Genomic DNA, 13,969 nt, shown 5'->3' with positions numbered 1-13,969 from the left:
TTAAATGCTATGGGGTCCCAAGAAATGAAGAGCACTGGGACTAGTTTTGTGGAAGTTGCAAACTGGTGTCAGAGTTATTTTCACAAAGTGCAATGAAAAGCTAAAGAGAAACTGTGGGGCTTAACCATGGCAGCGCTGCGGAGTGCGCAACCACCTAGTGCAATTTTCCACCATGCAGACAAAACAAAATAAGCGAAAACAATAGCACAGAGCTTTCAAACATCACTTGGTAGCCATTGATGGAAAGCGATTTGAAGCACGGTTTAATTCCCTGGGTGCTGAGGGACAAAGAAATGCAATCACTTACTGGAAATTGAGCCAAAATCAGCTGAATTTGGCAAGTGGCAGGAGTACACTGGAGCTGTGAATCAAGAGAAATAGCAATTGAAATAGGACCACGTTTCAAAGTAATAGCCCACAGCTTCTAGTAGAAACAAGGGAAGCAGGAATCTAATGACAAATATATGGCTGTACTAAGGATTTCCAGCTGATACACAGTGAAACTGGAATCTGCATAGACCGATATGTCAGAGGCCAAATTGAGACTAATGCTCAATCAAAAAATGTTCATGAAAGATCGCTCTGTGGCCAAAATCCAAACCTGAAGAAAAATATTACAACAGCCAAGCGGTTCGAGAAGTTAATGTAACCTGCTCGGGGGTTCGCAAGAAAAAGCATAATTGATTCACGCTACTGTCAATGTTGTGTGTAAAGAGAAATAAGGTCTTATGCAATGGAAGGGAGAAAGGGAGCTATCTGTTTAAAATGTGGTTCAAGGACATGAGGTAAGCTATTCTGATTGTCCAGCAGTGGGAAAGGAGTGCAAAATACTGGCCACTTTTAAAAGTGTGTTTAGGGAACATGATAGCACAGTGAGATTAAGTCACAGAAAGGAGAAAATAAATGATGTGAATAAAGGAGTATCACAATGGATGTTAGCAGCAGATAAAGAGGTATAACTGATTCAGCTTTACCGTCAACTATTTTATCTCAATGCATGTTTAAAGAATTTCTGATGAATGTGCCATTGAAGACCGCCTATATTAAGTGTGTAGCGTTTGCTGAGTACTACATCAATATTTAGGGCTAGTATGAAGACCACTTAGGAGATTAAGGACAGGGGCAGTTACACAATAATGTATCTGACAACACACACCTAATTACGTGGGTTGATTAGGGACCACACTGACACCACGTACAGAAACAAAGTGTTGCTGGTGGAGCAGATAAATGCCTCTGCCAGTGAAATATATTTTGAAATGTTTTGGAGATGTTTTCTATGACAAAGTTCTTTGTATAAAAGGTTTTGAGCACACATTTTGCAGAAAGGTGCCATCCTGTTGAACACAAGAGATGTGCAACTCAATCTTAGGGGTGAAATGAGGGAGCTTTTGGGTGATGTGTGACCAAGAGATTATTAAGCCTGTTGCTCTATCACAGTTGATTTCTGCTGCCTTAGTGAAGGCGAAAAGAGGAGTGGGTTCACTGGCACTCACTGAACAAGAATAGTGTACTTATCATCCACTTTCCAAAATACCAGAAATGTTAGACACGATGAGTGGTGCCAGGTATGTTACAACAATACACGTATTAATGCAGCACATCATTCAGAGACACTTGACGCCAATTCTCAAAACTTGACTACCTTTGTTACACCATTTGGTGCTTATAAATATTTGCATATATCATTCTGAGTCACATTCAAGATTACTATTTTTCAAAAGTTAATACTGCAGCCAATTTAAAATCTGCACCCAGTAAAAGCTTTCAGGACCATAACTGAATTCATGCCAAAAGGGCAGAGGAATACAATAGAATATTAGCAAGAGTGCATGGGGTGCTGAAAGATAGTAGTATGACTGTGACAAGACAGAACTGCAAGTTCTTGAGGTCTTACTAGGGGCATTTTGGCCATTAGATTTGGTGGTTTGGTGATAGCATTAACTGACGCATTTTGTACGTCTGACAAAGATCAACGGAATTGTTCTTAGGAATTAATGTCTATGATTTGAGATTTGGGACAAATGTTTGGGTTAACCACCACAGTATACGAGCTTGGCAAATGAAACAACAAGAGCCATTTGATAATCAATAAGCTTCTACATGTGGTCAATACAAACGGAACGCTGTAGCAATTGTTGCTGCATAAAGTGCGTCAACCTTTAAAAGCACACTTTAGGTCTAATCACTGCCCTAGTCACAAGAACCACCATATCTGATCTTTATGAGAACTCCACTTAGTTGCAATCGGTAAGCAATAGCCATGTGTGCAAAGCCAAACAGATTTCAGGAGTCAGATCTGTATGAATTCTCCTCATGAAGTCAGCTTCGGGATTGCCTCATCTTTACTCAGACTGACGCTAGCTTTTACACCACATGTACAGGAGCGTAGTCCACCTTTTTCGATCAGACAGTGAACCTGTGCTTCCTAAAAGCAGTATAGACAAATCAGTCTTTCAAATACGGAGCATATCCAACAAAATACTGACCAGAAAAGTTCCCCCAAAATAAAGAGTTAAGCTATGGCACACATATAGTTTCCAAAGCATGGAGATCCAAGCCTTAAGAAAGCTATGTGAGAAGCACACCACATTGCACAATAAAATACATTTAAGCAACAAAATATAAATGGCCAGCTTGAAAAGGTTGCTTACCTTTCGGAAAAGTAGCTAAGACAACAGCAGCCTTCTTTGGGCCATCATTCCTAAATGAGAAGACAGTATTTTAGGCACCATTTAGTAGATGAGTTGAAAGAAACAGTAAATACTCATCACCCTTGCAAATCCCTACCTCACTGGCGCTGGAAACTAAAGCAAATCTGAACAGACTGAAAGAGGAGAAGAGCACAAACGTCTCTCCTTTTGCCCCACTCAGGAAGCTCTACTTGCAAATACACCTATATTAGCTTCTAGGTATACCTGCAATATGTTGTACGGGCCCCTGTCCAGCTCAGGGTCATTGAGTACATGGTAGGTTTCTCATTATCGAACATTCGCTCTCAGTGAGGGCAAGTGTATCATCATCGCCAGACGGGCCCATAGTGGCAGCAATCAATGGGTGATAGGGAACGAGGATGGAGGAGCACAACACATGACCGAGAAACATGAATGGGCATGGCTTAAGACATTGCCACTTCAATCCTGTAAGTCACAAAGGAACAACTGAAAGGTAGACGCAACGAGCAAAGTAAGAATAAATATAGGGGGCACTGACAAATAGTTAAGTCACACTACTCATTTGCCTGAGGGCGCGAAGGCTGGGGGAAAGGAATAGCAGAGTGAAGAATTAAGGAGAGGAACAGAAAGCTTACTAGATAAAAGAGCACAACTTAGAGGCGGTACATTTGAAAAATATAGCCTACAAGTTAAACATGAAAACTCACAATTACTGTGCACACTCTGCGACTGACTGCAATCTAAAAGTATCATCAGTGAAAGATGGAGCAGAGCACCTGATGGTTTTATATGCAAAAAAACGGACAGGTCATTAAGTCGACCAGTCAAACAACTAGAGAGATCACAATATTAAGGGAAGCCCCATGCCCGTGCGGACAGCCAATCACTGCTCGAGGTTCAAAATTATGTTTTCTTTCTACAAGTTTTATCTTCAACTGCGACACAAACCAGCCACATACGGCGACGATCCTGGGTGTGGCATTTTGCCTCTTAGTCTTCTCCCCCTTCTAAAGGGGTGGTGTATGGAATCTGGCTGGACCATGAGCCAGATAACAGAGAGGTTATGTCGCAGGGGTTACATGGGAGCCCCATGGTAGGCCTTGTAGCCTCCATGCCGAAAAAGGGTCTGGTGCAGGGGTGGAAATAAGGGTGCATTCCTTACATTCTTCACTCTGTCTTTCCTACCCAGTCAGTGATCTGGTTCCCTGGTATGGACTTTGGTGCAGCACAATTCAATGGAGACGTAACACAGTATTTAGTTTTGCGTCGAACGGCTGATACTCGTTAGTGGGCTATTAGCGGAAGAGGAAAGCTCTAAATCACACAATTCATCCTACTGCCTAGAGGGGATTGAGTCTGCAGTTTAGTGAGCATAATTCCCCTTGTCTGCAGTTTTGTTGAACAAGAGCAGAGGAAAGAGGAAAGCTCTAAATCACACAATTCATCCTACTGCCTAGAGGGGATTGAGTCTGCAGTTTAGTGAGCATATTTCCCCTTGTCTGCAAACAGTTTTGTTGAACAAGAGCAAATTATTGTATTCTTCTGTGGTGGTAGTATGGCTTTACAGGTTACCATTTACTTTTGGAGTTTGCATTGATGTGCTTGTCGGAAGCCCAGAACTTCTCACTTCCTAAAAGATGAGTATGTTATAGATTCCGGCTGGGGCCATTAGTTGCAGCCTGGATCCCAACTGGTGGCAGTATTCAGACAGGCTCTTGACAATTAAAAGCAAACTACTTCACACACCCATCACAAAACTGTTCAAGATTTATTTCTGAATAATCGATTTGCTTGTAGGTATAAATCACCACATCCTTTCTGCGATGAATATCAGCGGATTTGAGCCTGTTGTGTAAAGTTGGGAGAAAAGTGCCAACCGAAGAACCAGTTCCAGAGAACGAGAAAAAGTACATCAAGTGCAGCGGGCGGCAGACAGGACACCTGCAGTGCAACAGAGGGGAGCGTCACAGGCAGGAAGGCTGTGGATATCTAACATACTGCTCGAGTGAGGACAGCCAGAGCAATAAAGTGCTGATCAGTCGAGGTCAGGCACACACATCACAGCATGCGAACATTGGGGCTGACCTACAATACAAAGTATGCAGTTGCACCTAGAAGCAAGGTCAGAAAATTCAGTGGTCCTTTTTTGTTTACACGCTAAATCGTAGACACAAAAACGTCCAATGTTCTAAAAGACGAGTGATAACTTATACTGGTACAACAAGACTAGCATGCAATTACAGCTTACTGAATTAAATGCTATGGGGACCCAAGAAATGAAGAGCACTGGGACTAGTTTTGTGGAAGTTGCAAACTGGTGTCAGAGTTATTTTCACAAAGTGCAATGAAAAGCTAAAGAGAAACTGTGGGGCTTAACCATGGCAGCGCTGCGGAGTGCGCAACCACCTAGTGCAATTTTCCACCATGAAGACAAAACAAAATAAGCGAAAACAATAGCACAGAGCTTTCAAACATCACTTGGTAGACATTGATAGAAAGCGATTTGAAGTACTGTTTAATTCCCTGGGTGCTGAGGGACAAAGAAATGCAATCACTTACTGGAAATTGAGCCAAAATCAGCTGAATTTGGCAAGTGGCAGGAGTACACTGGAGCTGTGAATCAAGAGAAATAGCAATTTAAATAGGACCACGTTTCAAAGTAATAGCCCACAGCTTCTAGTAGAAACAAGGGAAGCAGGAATCTAATGACAAATATATGGCTGTACTAAGGATTTCCAGCTGATACACAGTGAAACTGGAATCTGCATAGACCGATATGTCAGAGGCCAAATTGAGACTAATGCTCAATCAAAAAATGTTCATGAAAGATCGCTCTGTGGCCAAAATCCAAACCTGAAGAAAAATATTACAACAGCCAAGCGGTTCGAGAAGTTAATGTAACCTGCTCGGGGGTTCGCAAGAAAAAGCATAATTGATTCACGCTACTGTCAATGTTGTGTGTAAAGAGAAATAAGGTCTTATGCAATGGAAGGGAGAAAGGGAGCTATCTGTTTAAAATGTGGTTCAAGGACATGAGGTAAGCTATTCTGATTGTCCAGCAGTGGGAAAGGAGTGCAAAATACTGGCCACTTTTAAAAGTGTGTTTAGGGAACATGATAGCACAGTGAGATTAAGTCACAGAAAGGAGAAAATAAATGATGTGAATAAAGGAGTATCACAATGGATGTTAGCAGCAGATAAAGAGGTATAACTGATTCAGCTTTACCGTCAACTATTTTATCTCAGTGCATGTTTAAAGAATTTCTGATGAATGTGCCATTGAAGACCTCCTATATTAAGTGTGTAGCGTTTGCTGAGTACTACATCAATATTTAGGGCTAGTATGAAGACCACTTAGGAGATTAAGGACAGGGGCAGTTACACAATAATGTATCTGACAACACACACCTAATTACGTGGGTTGATTAGGGACCACACTGACACCACGTACAGAAACAAAGTGTTGCTGGTGGAGCAGATAAATGCCTCTGCCAGTGAAATATATTTTGAAATGTTTTGGAGATGTTTTCTATGACAACGTTCTTTGTATAAAAGGTTTTGAGCACACATTTTGCAGAAAGGTGCCATCCTGTTGAACACAAGAGATGTGCAACTCAATCTTAGGGGTGAAATGAGGGAGCTTTTGGGTGATGTGTGACCAAGAGATTATTAAGCCTGTTGCTCTATCACAGTTGATTTCTGCTACCTTAGTGAAGGCGAAAAGAGGAGTGGGTTCACTGGCACTCACTGAACAAGAATAGTGTACTTATCATCATCCACTTTCCAAAATACCAGAAATGTTAGACACGATGAGTGATGCCAGGTATGTTACAACAATACACGTATTAATGCAGCACATCATTCAGAGACACTTGACGCCAATTCTCAAAACTTGACTACCTTGGTTACACCATTTGGTGCTTATAAATATTTGCATATATCATTCTGAGTCACATTCGAGATTACTATTTTTCAAAAGTTAATACTGCAGCCAATTTAAAATCTGCACCCAGTAAAAGCTTTCAGGACCATAACTGAATTCATGCCAAAAGGGCAGAGGAATACAATAGAATATTAGCAAGAGTGCATGGGGTGCTGAAAGATAGTAGTATGACTGTGACAAGACAGAACTGCAAGTTCTTGAGGTCTTACTAGGGGCATTTTGGCCATTAGATTTGGTGGTTTGGTGATAGCATTAACTGACGCATCTTGTACGTCTGACAAAGATCAACGGAATTGTTCTTAGGAATTAATGTCTATGATTTGAGATTTGGGACAAATGTTTGGGTTAACCACCACAGTATACGAGCTTGGCAAATGAAACAACAAGAGCCATTTGATAATCAATAAGCTTCTACATGTGGTCAATACAAACGGAACGCTGTAGCAATTGTTGCTGCATAAAGTGCGTCAACCTTTAAAAGCACACTTTAGGTCTAATCACTGCCCTAGTCACAAGAACCACCATATCTGATCTTTATGAGAACTCCACTTAGTTGCAATCGGTAAGCAATAGCCATGTGTGCAAAGCCAAACAGATTTCAGGAGTCAGATCTGTATGAATTCTCCTCATGAAGTCAGCTTCGGGATTGCCTCATCTTTACTCAGACTGACGCTAGCTTTTACACCACATGTACAGGAGCGTAGTCCACCTTTTTCGATCAGACAGTGAACCTGTGCTTCCTAAAAGCAGTATAGACAAATCAGTCTTTCAAATACGGAGCATATCCAACAAAATACTGACCAGAAAAGTTCCCCCAAAATAAAGAGTTAAGCTATGGCACACATATAGTTTCCAAAGCATGGAGATCCAAGCCTTAAGAAAGCTATGTGAGAAGCACACCACATTGCACAATAAAATACATTTAAGCAACAAAATATAAATGGCCAGCTTGAAAAGGTTGCTTACCTTTCGGAAAAGTAGCTAAGACAACAGCAGCCTTCTTTGGGCCATCATTCCTAAATGAGAAGACAGTATTTTAGGCACCATTTAGTAGATGAGTTGAAAGAAACAGTAAATACTCATCACCCTTGCAAATCCCTACCTCACTGGCGCTGGAAACTAAAGCAAATCTGAACAGACTGAAAGAGGAGAAGAGCACAAACGTCTCTCCTTTTGCCCCACTCAGGAAGCTCTACTTGCAAATACACCTATAGTAGCTTCTAGGTATACCTGCAATATGTTGTACGGGCCCCTGTCCAGCTCAGGGTCATTGAGTACATGGTAGGTTTCTCATTATCGAACATTCGCTCTCAGTGAGGGCAAGTGTATCATCATCGCCAGACGGGCCCATAGTGGCAGCAATCAATGGGTGATAGGGAACGAGGATGGAGGAGCACAACACATGACCGAGAAACATGAATGGGCATGGCTTAAGACATTGCCACTTCAATCCTGTAAGTCACAAAGGAACAACTGAAAGGTAGACGCAACGAGCAAAGTAAGAATAAATATAGGGGGCACTGACAAATAGTTAAGTCACACTACTCATTTGCCTGAGGGCGCGAAGGCTGGGGGAAAGGAATAGCAGAGTGAAGAATTAAGGAGAGGAACAGAAAGCTTACTAGATAAAAGAGCACAACTTAGAGGCGGTACATTTGAAAAATATAGCCTACAAGTTAAACATGAAAACTCACAATTACTGTGCACACTCTGCGACTGACTGCAATCTAAAAGTATCATCAGTGAAAGATGGAGCAGAGCACCTGATGGTTTTATATGCAAAAAAACGGACAGGTCATTAAGTCGACCAGTCAAACAACTAGAGAGATCACAATATTAAGGGAAGCCCCATGCCCGTGCGGACAGCCAATCACTGCTCGAGGTTCAAAATTATGTTTTCTTTCTACAAGTTTTATCTTCAACTGCGACACAAACCAGCCACATACGGCGACGATCCTGGGTGTGGCATTTTGCCTCTTAGTCTTCTCCCCCTTCTAAAGGGGTGGTGTATGGAATCTGGCTGGACCATGAGCCAGATAACAGAGAGGTTATGTCGCAGGGGTTACATGGGAGCCCCATGGTAGGCCTTGTAGCCTCCATGCCGAAAAAGGGTCTGGTGCAGGGGTGGAAATAAGGGTGCATTCCTTACATTCTTCACTCTGTCTTTCCTACCCAGTCAGTGATCTGGTTCCCTGGTATGGACTTTGGTGCAGCACAATTCAATGGAGACGTTACACAGTATTTAGTTTTGCGTCGAAAGGCTGATACTCGTTAGTGGGCTATTAGCGGAAGAGGAAAGCTCTAAATCACACAATTCATCCTACTGCCTAGAGGGGATTGAGTCTGCAGTTTAGTGAGCATAATTCCCCTTGTCTGCAGTTTTGTTGAACAAGAGCAGAGGAAAGAGGAAAGCTCTAAATCACACAATTCATCCTACTGCCTAGAGGGGATTGAGTCTGCAGTTTAGTGAGCATATTTCCCCTTGTCTGCAAACAGTTTTGTTGAACAAGAGCAAATTATTGTATTCTTCTGTGGTGGTAGTATGGCTTTACAGGTTACCATTTACTTTTGGAGTTTGCATTGATGTGCTTGTCGGAAGCCCAGAACTTCTCACTTCCTAAAAGATGAGTATTGTAGGAAGTTGGCTCTGTATGTGCTATTTCAAAGTAAGGAATAGCATGCACAGAGTCCAAGGGTTCCCCTTAGAGGTAAAATAGTGGTAAAAATAGATAATACTAATGCTCTATTTTGTGGTAGTGTGGTCGAGCAGTAGGCTTATCCAAGGAGTAGTGTTAAGCATTTGTTGTACATACACATAGACAATAAATGAGGTACACACACTCAGAGACAAATCCAGCCAATAGGTTTTTATATAGAAAAATATCTTTTCTTAGTTTATTTTAAGAACCACAGGTTCAAATTCTACATGTAATAGCTCATTCGAAAGGTATTGCAGGTAAGTACTTTAGGAACTTCAAATCATCAAAATTGCATGTATACTTTTCAAGTTATTCACAAATAGCTGTTTTAAAAGTGGACACTTAGTGCAATTTTCACAGTTCCTAGGGGAGGTAAGTATTTGTTAGTTTTACCAGGTAAGTAAGACACTTACAGGGTTCAGTTCTTGGTCCAAGGTAGCCCACCGTTGGGGGTTCAGAGCAACCCCAAAGTCACCACACCAGCAGCTCAGGGCCGGTCAGGTGCAGAGTTCAAAGTGGTGCCCAAAACACATAGGCTAGAATGGAGAGAAGGGGGTGCCCCGGTTCCGGTCTGCTTGCAGGTAAGTACCCGCGTCTTCGGAGGGCAGACCAGGGGGGTTTTGTAGGGCACCGGGGGGGACACAAGCCCACACAGAAATTTCACTCTCAGCAGCGCGGGGGCGGCCGGGTGCAGTGTAGAAACAAGCGTCGGGTTTGTAATGGAAGTCAATGGGAGATCTAGGGATCTCTTCAGCGCTGCAGGCAGGCCAGGGGGGGGTTCCTCGGGGAAACCTCCACTTGGGCAAGGGAGAGGGACTCCTGGGGGTCACTCCTCCAGTGAAAGTCCGGTCCTTCAGGTCCTGGGGGCTGCGGGTGCAGGGTCTCTCCCAGGTGTCGGGACTTTGGATTCAAAGAGTCGCGGTCAGGGGAAGCCTCGGGATTCCCTCTGCAGGCGGCGCTGTGGGGGCTCAGGGGGGACAGGTTTTTGTACTCACAGTCTTAGAGTAGTCCTGGGGTCCCTCCTGAGGTGTTGGATCGCCACCAGCCGAGTCGGGGTCGCCGGGTGCAGTGTTGCAAGTCTCACGCCTTTTGCGGGGAGCTTGCAGGGTTCTTTAAAGCTGCTGGAAACAAAGTTGCAGCTTTTCTTGGAGCAGGTCCGCTGTCCTCGGGAGTTTCTTGTCTTTTCGAAGTAGGGGCAGTCCTCAGAGGATGTCGAGGTCGCTGGTCCCTTTGGAAGGCGTCGCTGGAGCAGGATCTTTGGAAGGCAGGAGACAGGCCGGTGAGTTTCTGGAGCCAAGGCAGTTGTCGTCTTCTGGTCTTCCGCTGCAGGGGTTTTCAGCTAGGCAGTCCTTCTTCTTGTAGTTGCAGGAATCTAATTTTCTAGGGTTCAGGGTAGCCCTTAAATACTAAATTTAAGGGCGTGTTTAGGTCTGGGGGGTTAGTAGCCAATGGCCACTAGCCCTGAGGGTGGGTACACCCTCTTTGTGCCTCCTCCCAAGGGGAGGGGGTCACATCCCTAATCCTATTGGGGGAATCCTCCATCTGCAAGATGGAGGATTTCTAAAAGTTAGAGTCACCTCAGCTCAGGACACCTTAGGGGCTGTCCTGACTGGCCAGTGACTCCTCCTTGTTATTCTCATTATTTTCTCCGGCCTTGCCGCCAAAAGTGGGGCCTGGCCGGAGGGGGCGGGCAACTCCACTAGCTGGAGTGTCCTGCTGGGTTGGCACAAAGGAGGTGAGCCTTTGAGGCTCACCGCCAGGTGTGACAATTCCTGCCTGGGAGAGGTGTTAGCATCTCCACCCAGTGCAGGCTTTGTTACTGGCCTCAGAGTGACAAAGGCACTCTCCCCATGGGGCCAGCAACATGTCTCGGTTTGTGGCAGGCTGCTAAAACTAGTCAGCCTACACAGATAGTCGGTTAAGTTTCAGGGGGCACCTCTAAGGTGCCCTCTGTGGTGTATTTTACAATAAAATGTACACTGGCATCAGTGTGCATTTATTGTGCTGAGAAGTTTGATACCAAACTTCCCAGTTTTCAGTGTAGCCATTATGGTGCTGTGGAGTTCGTGTTTGACAGACTCCCAGACCATATACTCTTATGGCTACCCTGCACTTACAATGTCTAAGGTTTTGTTTAGACACTGTAGGGGTACCATGCTCATGCACTGGTACCCTCACCTATGGTATAGTGCACCCTGCCTTAGGGCTGTAAGGCCTGCTAGAGGGGTGTCTTACCTATACTGCATAGGCAGTGAGAGGCTGGCATGGCACCCTGAAGGGAGTGCCATGTCGACTTACTCGTTTTGTCCTCACTAGCACACACAAGCTGGCAAGCAGTGTGTCTGTGCTGAGTGAGGGGTCTCCAGGGTGGCATAAGACATGCTGCAGCCCTTAGAGACCTTCCTTGGCATCAGGGCCCTTGGTACTAGAAGTACCAGTTACAAGGGACTTATCTGGATGCCAGGGTCTGCCAATTGTGGATACAAAAGTACAGGTTAGGGAAAGAACACTGGTGCTGGGGCCTGGTTAGCAGGCCTCAGCACACTTTCAATTGTAAACATAGCATCAGCAAAGGCAAAAAGTCAGGGGGCAACCATGCCAAGGAGGCATTTCCTTACACAACCCCCCCCCAAACGAAAGAGGATGAGATTAACCTTTCCCAAGAGAGTCTTCATTTTCTAAGTGGAAGAACCTGGAAAGGCCATCTGCATTGGCATGGGCAGTCCCAGGTCTGTGTTCCACTATAAAGTCCATTCCCTGTAGGGAGATGGACCACCTCAACAGTTTAGGATTTTCACCTTTCATTTGCATCAGCCATTTGAGAGGTCTGTGGTCAGTTTGAACTAGGAAGTGAGTCCCAAAGAGGTATGGTCTCAGCTTCTTCAGGGACCAAACCACAGCAAAGGCCTCCCTCTCAATGGCACTCCAACGCTGCTCCCTGGGGAGTAACCTCCTGCTAATGAAAGCAACAGGCTGGTCAAGGCCATCATCATTTGTTTGGGACAAAACTGCCCCTATCCCATGTTCAGAGGCATCAGTCTGCACAATGAACTGCTTAGAATAATCTGGAGCTTTGAGAACTGGTGCTGAGCACATTGCTTGTTTCAGGGTGTCAAAGGCCTGTTGGCAGTCCACAGTCCAGTTCACTTTCTTGGGCATTTTCTTGGAGGTGAGCTCAGTGAGGGCTGTCACAATGGATCCATATCCCTTCACAAACCTCCTGTAGTACCCAGTCAAGCCAAGGAATGCCCTGACTTGAGTCTGGGTTTTTGGAGCTACCCAGTCCAGAATGGTCTGGATCTTGGGTTGGAGTGGCTGAACTTGGCCTCCACCTACAAGGTGGCCCAAGTAAACCACAGTTCCCTGCCCTATCTGGCATTTGGATGCCTTGATAGAGAGGCCTGCAGATTGCAGAGCCTTCAAAACCTTCCTCAGGTGGACCAGGTGATCCTGCCAGGTGGAGCTAAAGACAGCAATATCATCAAGATAAGCTGTGCTAAAGGACTCCAAGCCAGCAAGGACTTGATTCACCAACCTTTGGAAGGTGGCAGGGGCATTCTTTAAACCAAAGGGCATAACAGTAAACTGATAATGCCCATCAGGTGTGGAGAATGCTGTCTTTTCTTTTGCTCCAGGTGCCATTTTTATTTGCCAGTACCCTGCTGTCAAGTCAAAGGTACTTAGAAATTTGGCAGCACCTAATTTATCAATGAGCTCATCAGCTCTTGGAATTGGATGGGCATCTGTCTTGGTGACAGAATTGAGCCCTCTGTAGTCCACACAAAACCTCATCTCTTTCTTTCCATCTTTGGTGTGAGGTTTGGGGACTAAGACCACTGGGCTGGCCCAGGGGCTGTCAGAGCGCTCAATTACTCCCAATTCCAGCATCTTGTGGACTTCCACCTTGATGCTTTCCTTAACATGGTCAGACTGTCTGAAGATTTTGTTTTTGACAGGCATGCTGTCTCCTGTGTCCACATCATGGGTACACAGGGGTGTCTGACCAGGGGTTAGGGAGAAAAGCTCAGGAAACTGTTGTAGGACTCTCCTACAATCAGCTTGCTGTTGGCCAGAGAGGGTGTCTGAGTAGATCACTCCATCTACTGTACCATCTTTTGGGTCTGATGACAGAAGATCAGGGAGAGGTTCACTCTCTGCCTCCTGATCCTCATCTGTTACCATCAACAGATTGACATCAGCCCTGTCGTGGAAGAGCTTAAGGCGGTTTACATGGATCACCCTCTTGGGGCTCCTGCTTGTGCCCAGGTCCACCAAGTAGGTGACCTGACTCTTCCTTTCTAGTACTGGGTAAGGGCCACTCCATTTGTCCTGGAGTGCCCTGGGAGCCACAGGCTCCAGAACCCAGACTTTCTGCCCTGGTTGGAACTCAACCAGTGCAGCCTTTTGGTCATACCAAAACTTCTGGAGCTGTTGGCTGGCCTCAAGGTTTTTGGTTGCCTTTTCCATGTACTCTGCCATTCTAGAGCGAAGGCCAAGTACATAGTCCACTATGTCCTGTTTAGGCTCGTGGAGAGGTCTCTCCCAGCCTTCTTTAACAAGGGCAAGTGGTCCCCTTACAGGATGACCAAACAGAAGTTCAAAGGGTGAGAATCCTACTCCCTTCTGTGGCACCTCTCTGTAAGCGAAAAGCA

The 13,969-nt window shown here is 44.8% G+C and overlaps 1 long non-coding RNA gene and 4 other non-coding genes across 5 annotated transcripts in view; all 5 read right to left on the bottom strand.

The window, feature by feature from the left end:
* The window catches only part of LOC138296451 (uncharacterized), a 204,961-nt gene that overhangs the window by 180,637 nt on the left and 10,355 nt on the right, over positions 1–13,969 (bottom strand). The window contains exons 3-6 of the long non-coding RNA XR_011203833.1: positions 7,585–7,634; positions 5,235–5,288; positions 2,655–2,704; positions 308–361 (exon numbers count right to left, since the gene is read on the bottom strand). This is a non-coding gene — a long non-coding RNA (uncharacterized lncRNA). The remainder of the gene's footprint in view (positions 1–307; positions 362–2,654; positions 2,705–5,234; positions 5,289–7,584; positions 7,635–13,969) is intronic.
* Positions 2,284–2,351, bottom strand: LOC138297972 (small nucleolar RNA SNORD50). The gene has a single exon (XR_011204510.1). It is a non-coding gene; the product is annotated as a small nucleolar RNA SNORD50 (small nucleolar RNA).
* On the bottom strand, positions 2,944–3,030 carry LOC138297948 (small nucleolar RNA SNORD103/SNORD85). The gene has a single exon (XR_011204487.1). It is a non-coding gene; the product is annotated as a small nucleolar RNA SNORD103/SNORD85 (small nucleolar RNA).
* LOC138297971 (small nucleolar RNA SNORD50) lies at positions 7,214–7,281 on the bottom strand. The gene has a single exon (XR_011204509.1). It is a non-coding gene; the product is annotated as a small nucleolar RNA SNORD50 (small nucleolar RNA).
* On the bottom strand, positions 7,874–7,960 carry LOC138297947 (small nucleolar RNA SNORD103/SNORD85). Its single transcript, XR_011204486.1, has one exon. It is a non-coding gene; the product is annotated as a small nucleolar RNA SNORD103/SNORD85 (small nucleolar RNA).

The sequence above is a fragment of the Pleurodeles waltl genome, chromosome 5, assembly GCF_031143425.1.
Source record: "Pleurodeles waltl isolate 20211129_DDA chromosome 5, aPleWal1.hap1.20221129, whole genome shotgun sequence".
Lineage (NCBI taxonomy): Eukaryota > Metazoa > Chordata > Amphibia > Caudata > Salamandridae > Pleurodeles > Pleurodeles waltl.
Note: the sequence above shows the minus strand (reverse complement) of the source record. Positions and strands in the feature narration are given on the sequence as shown.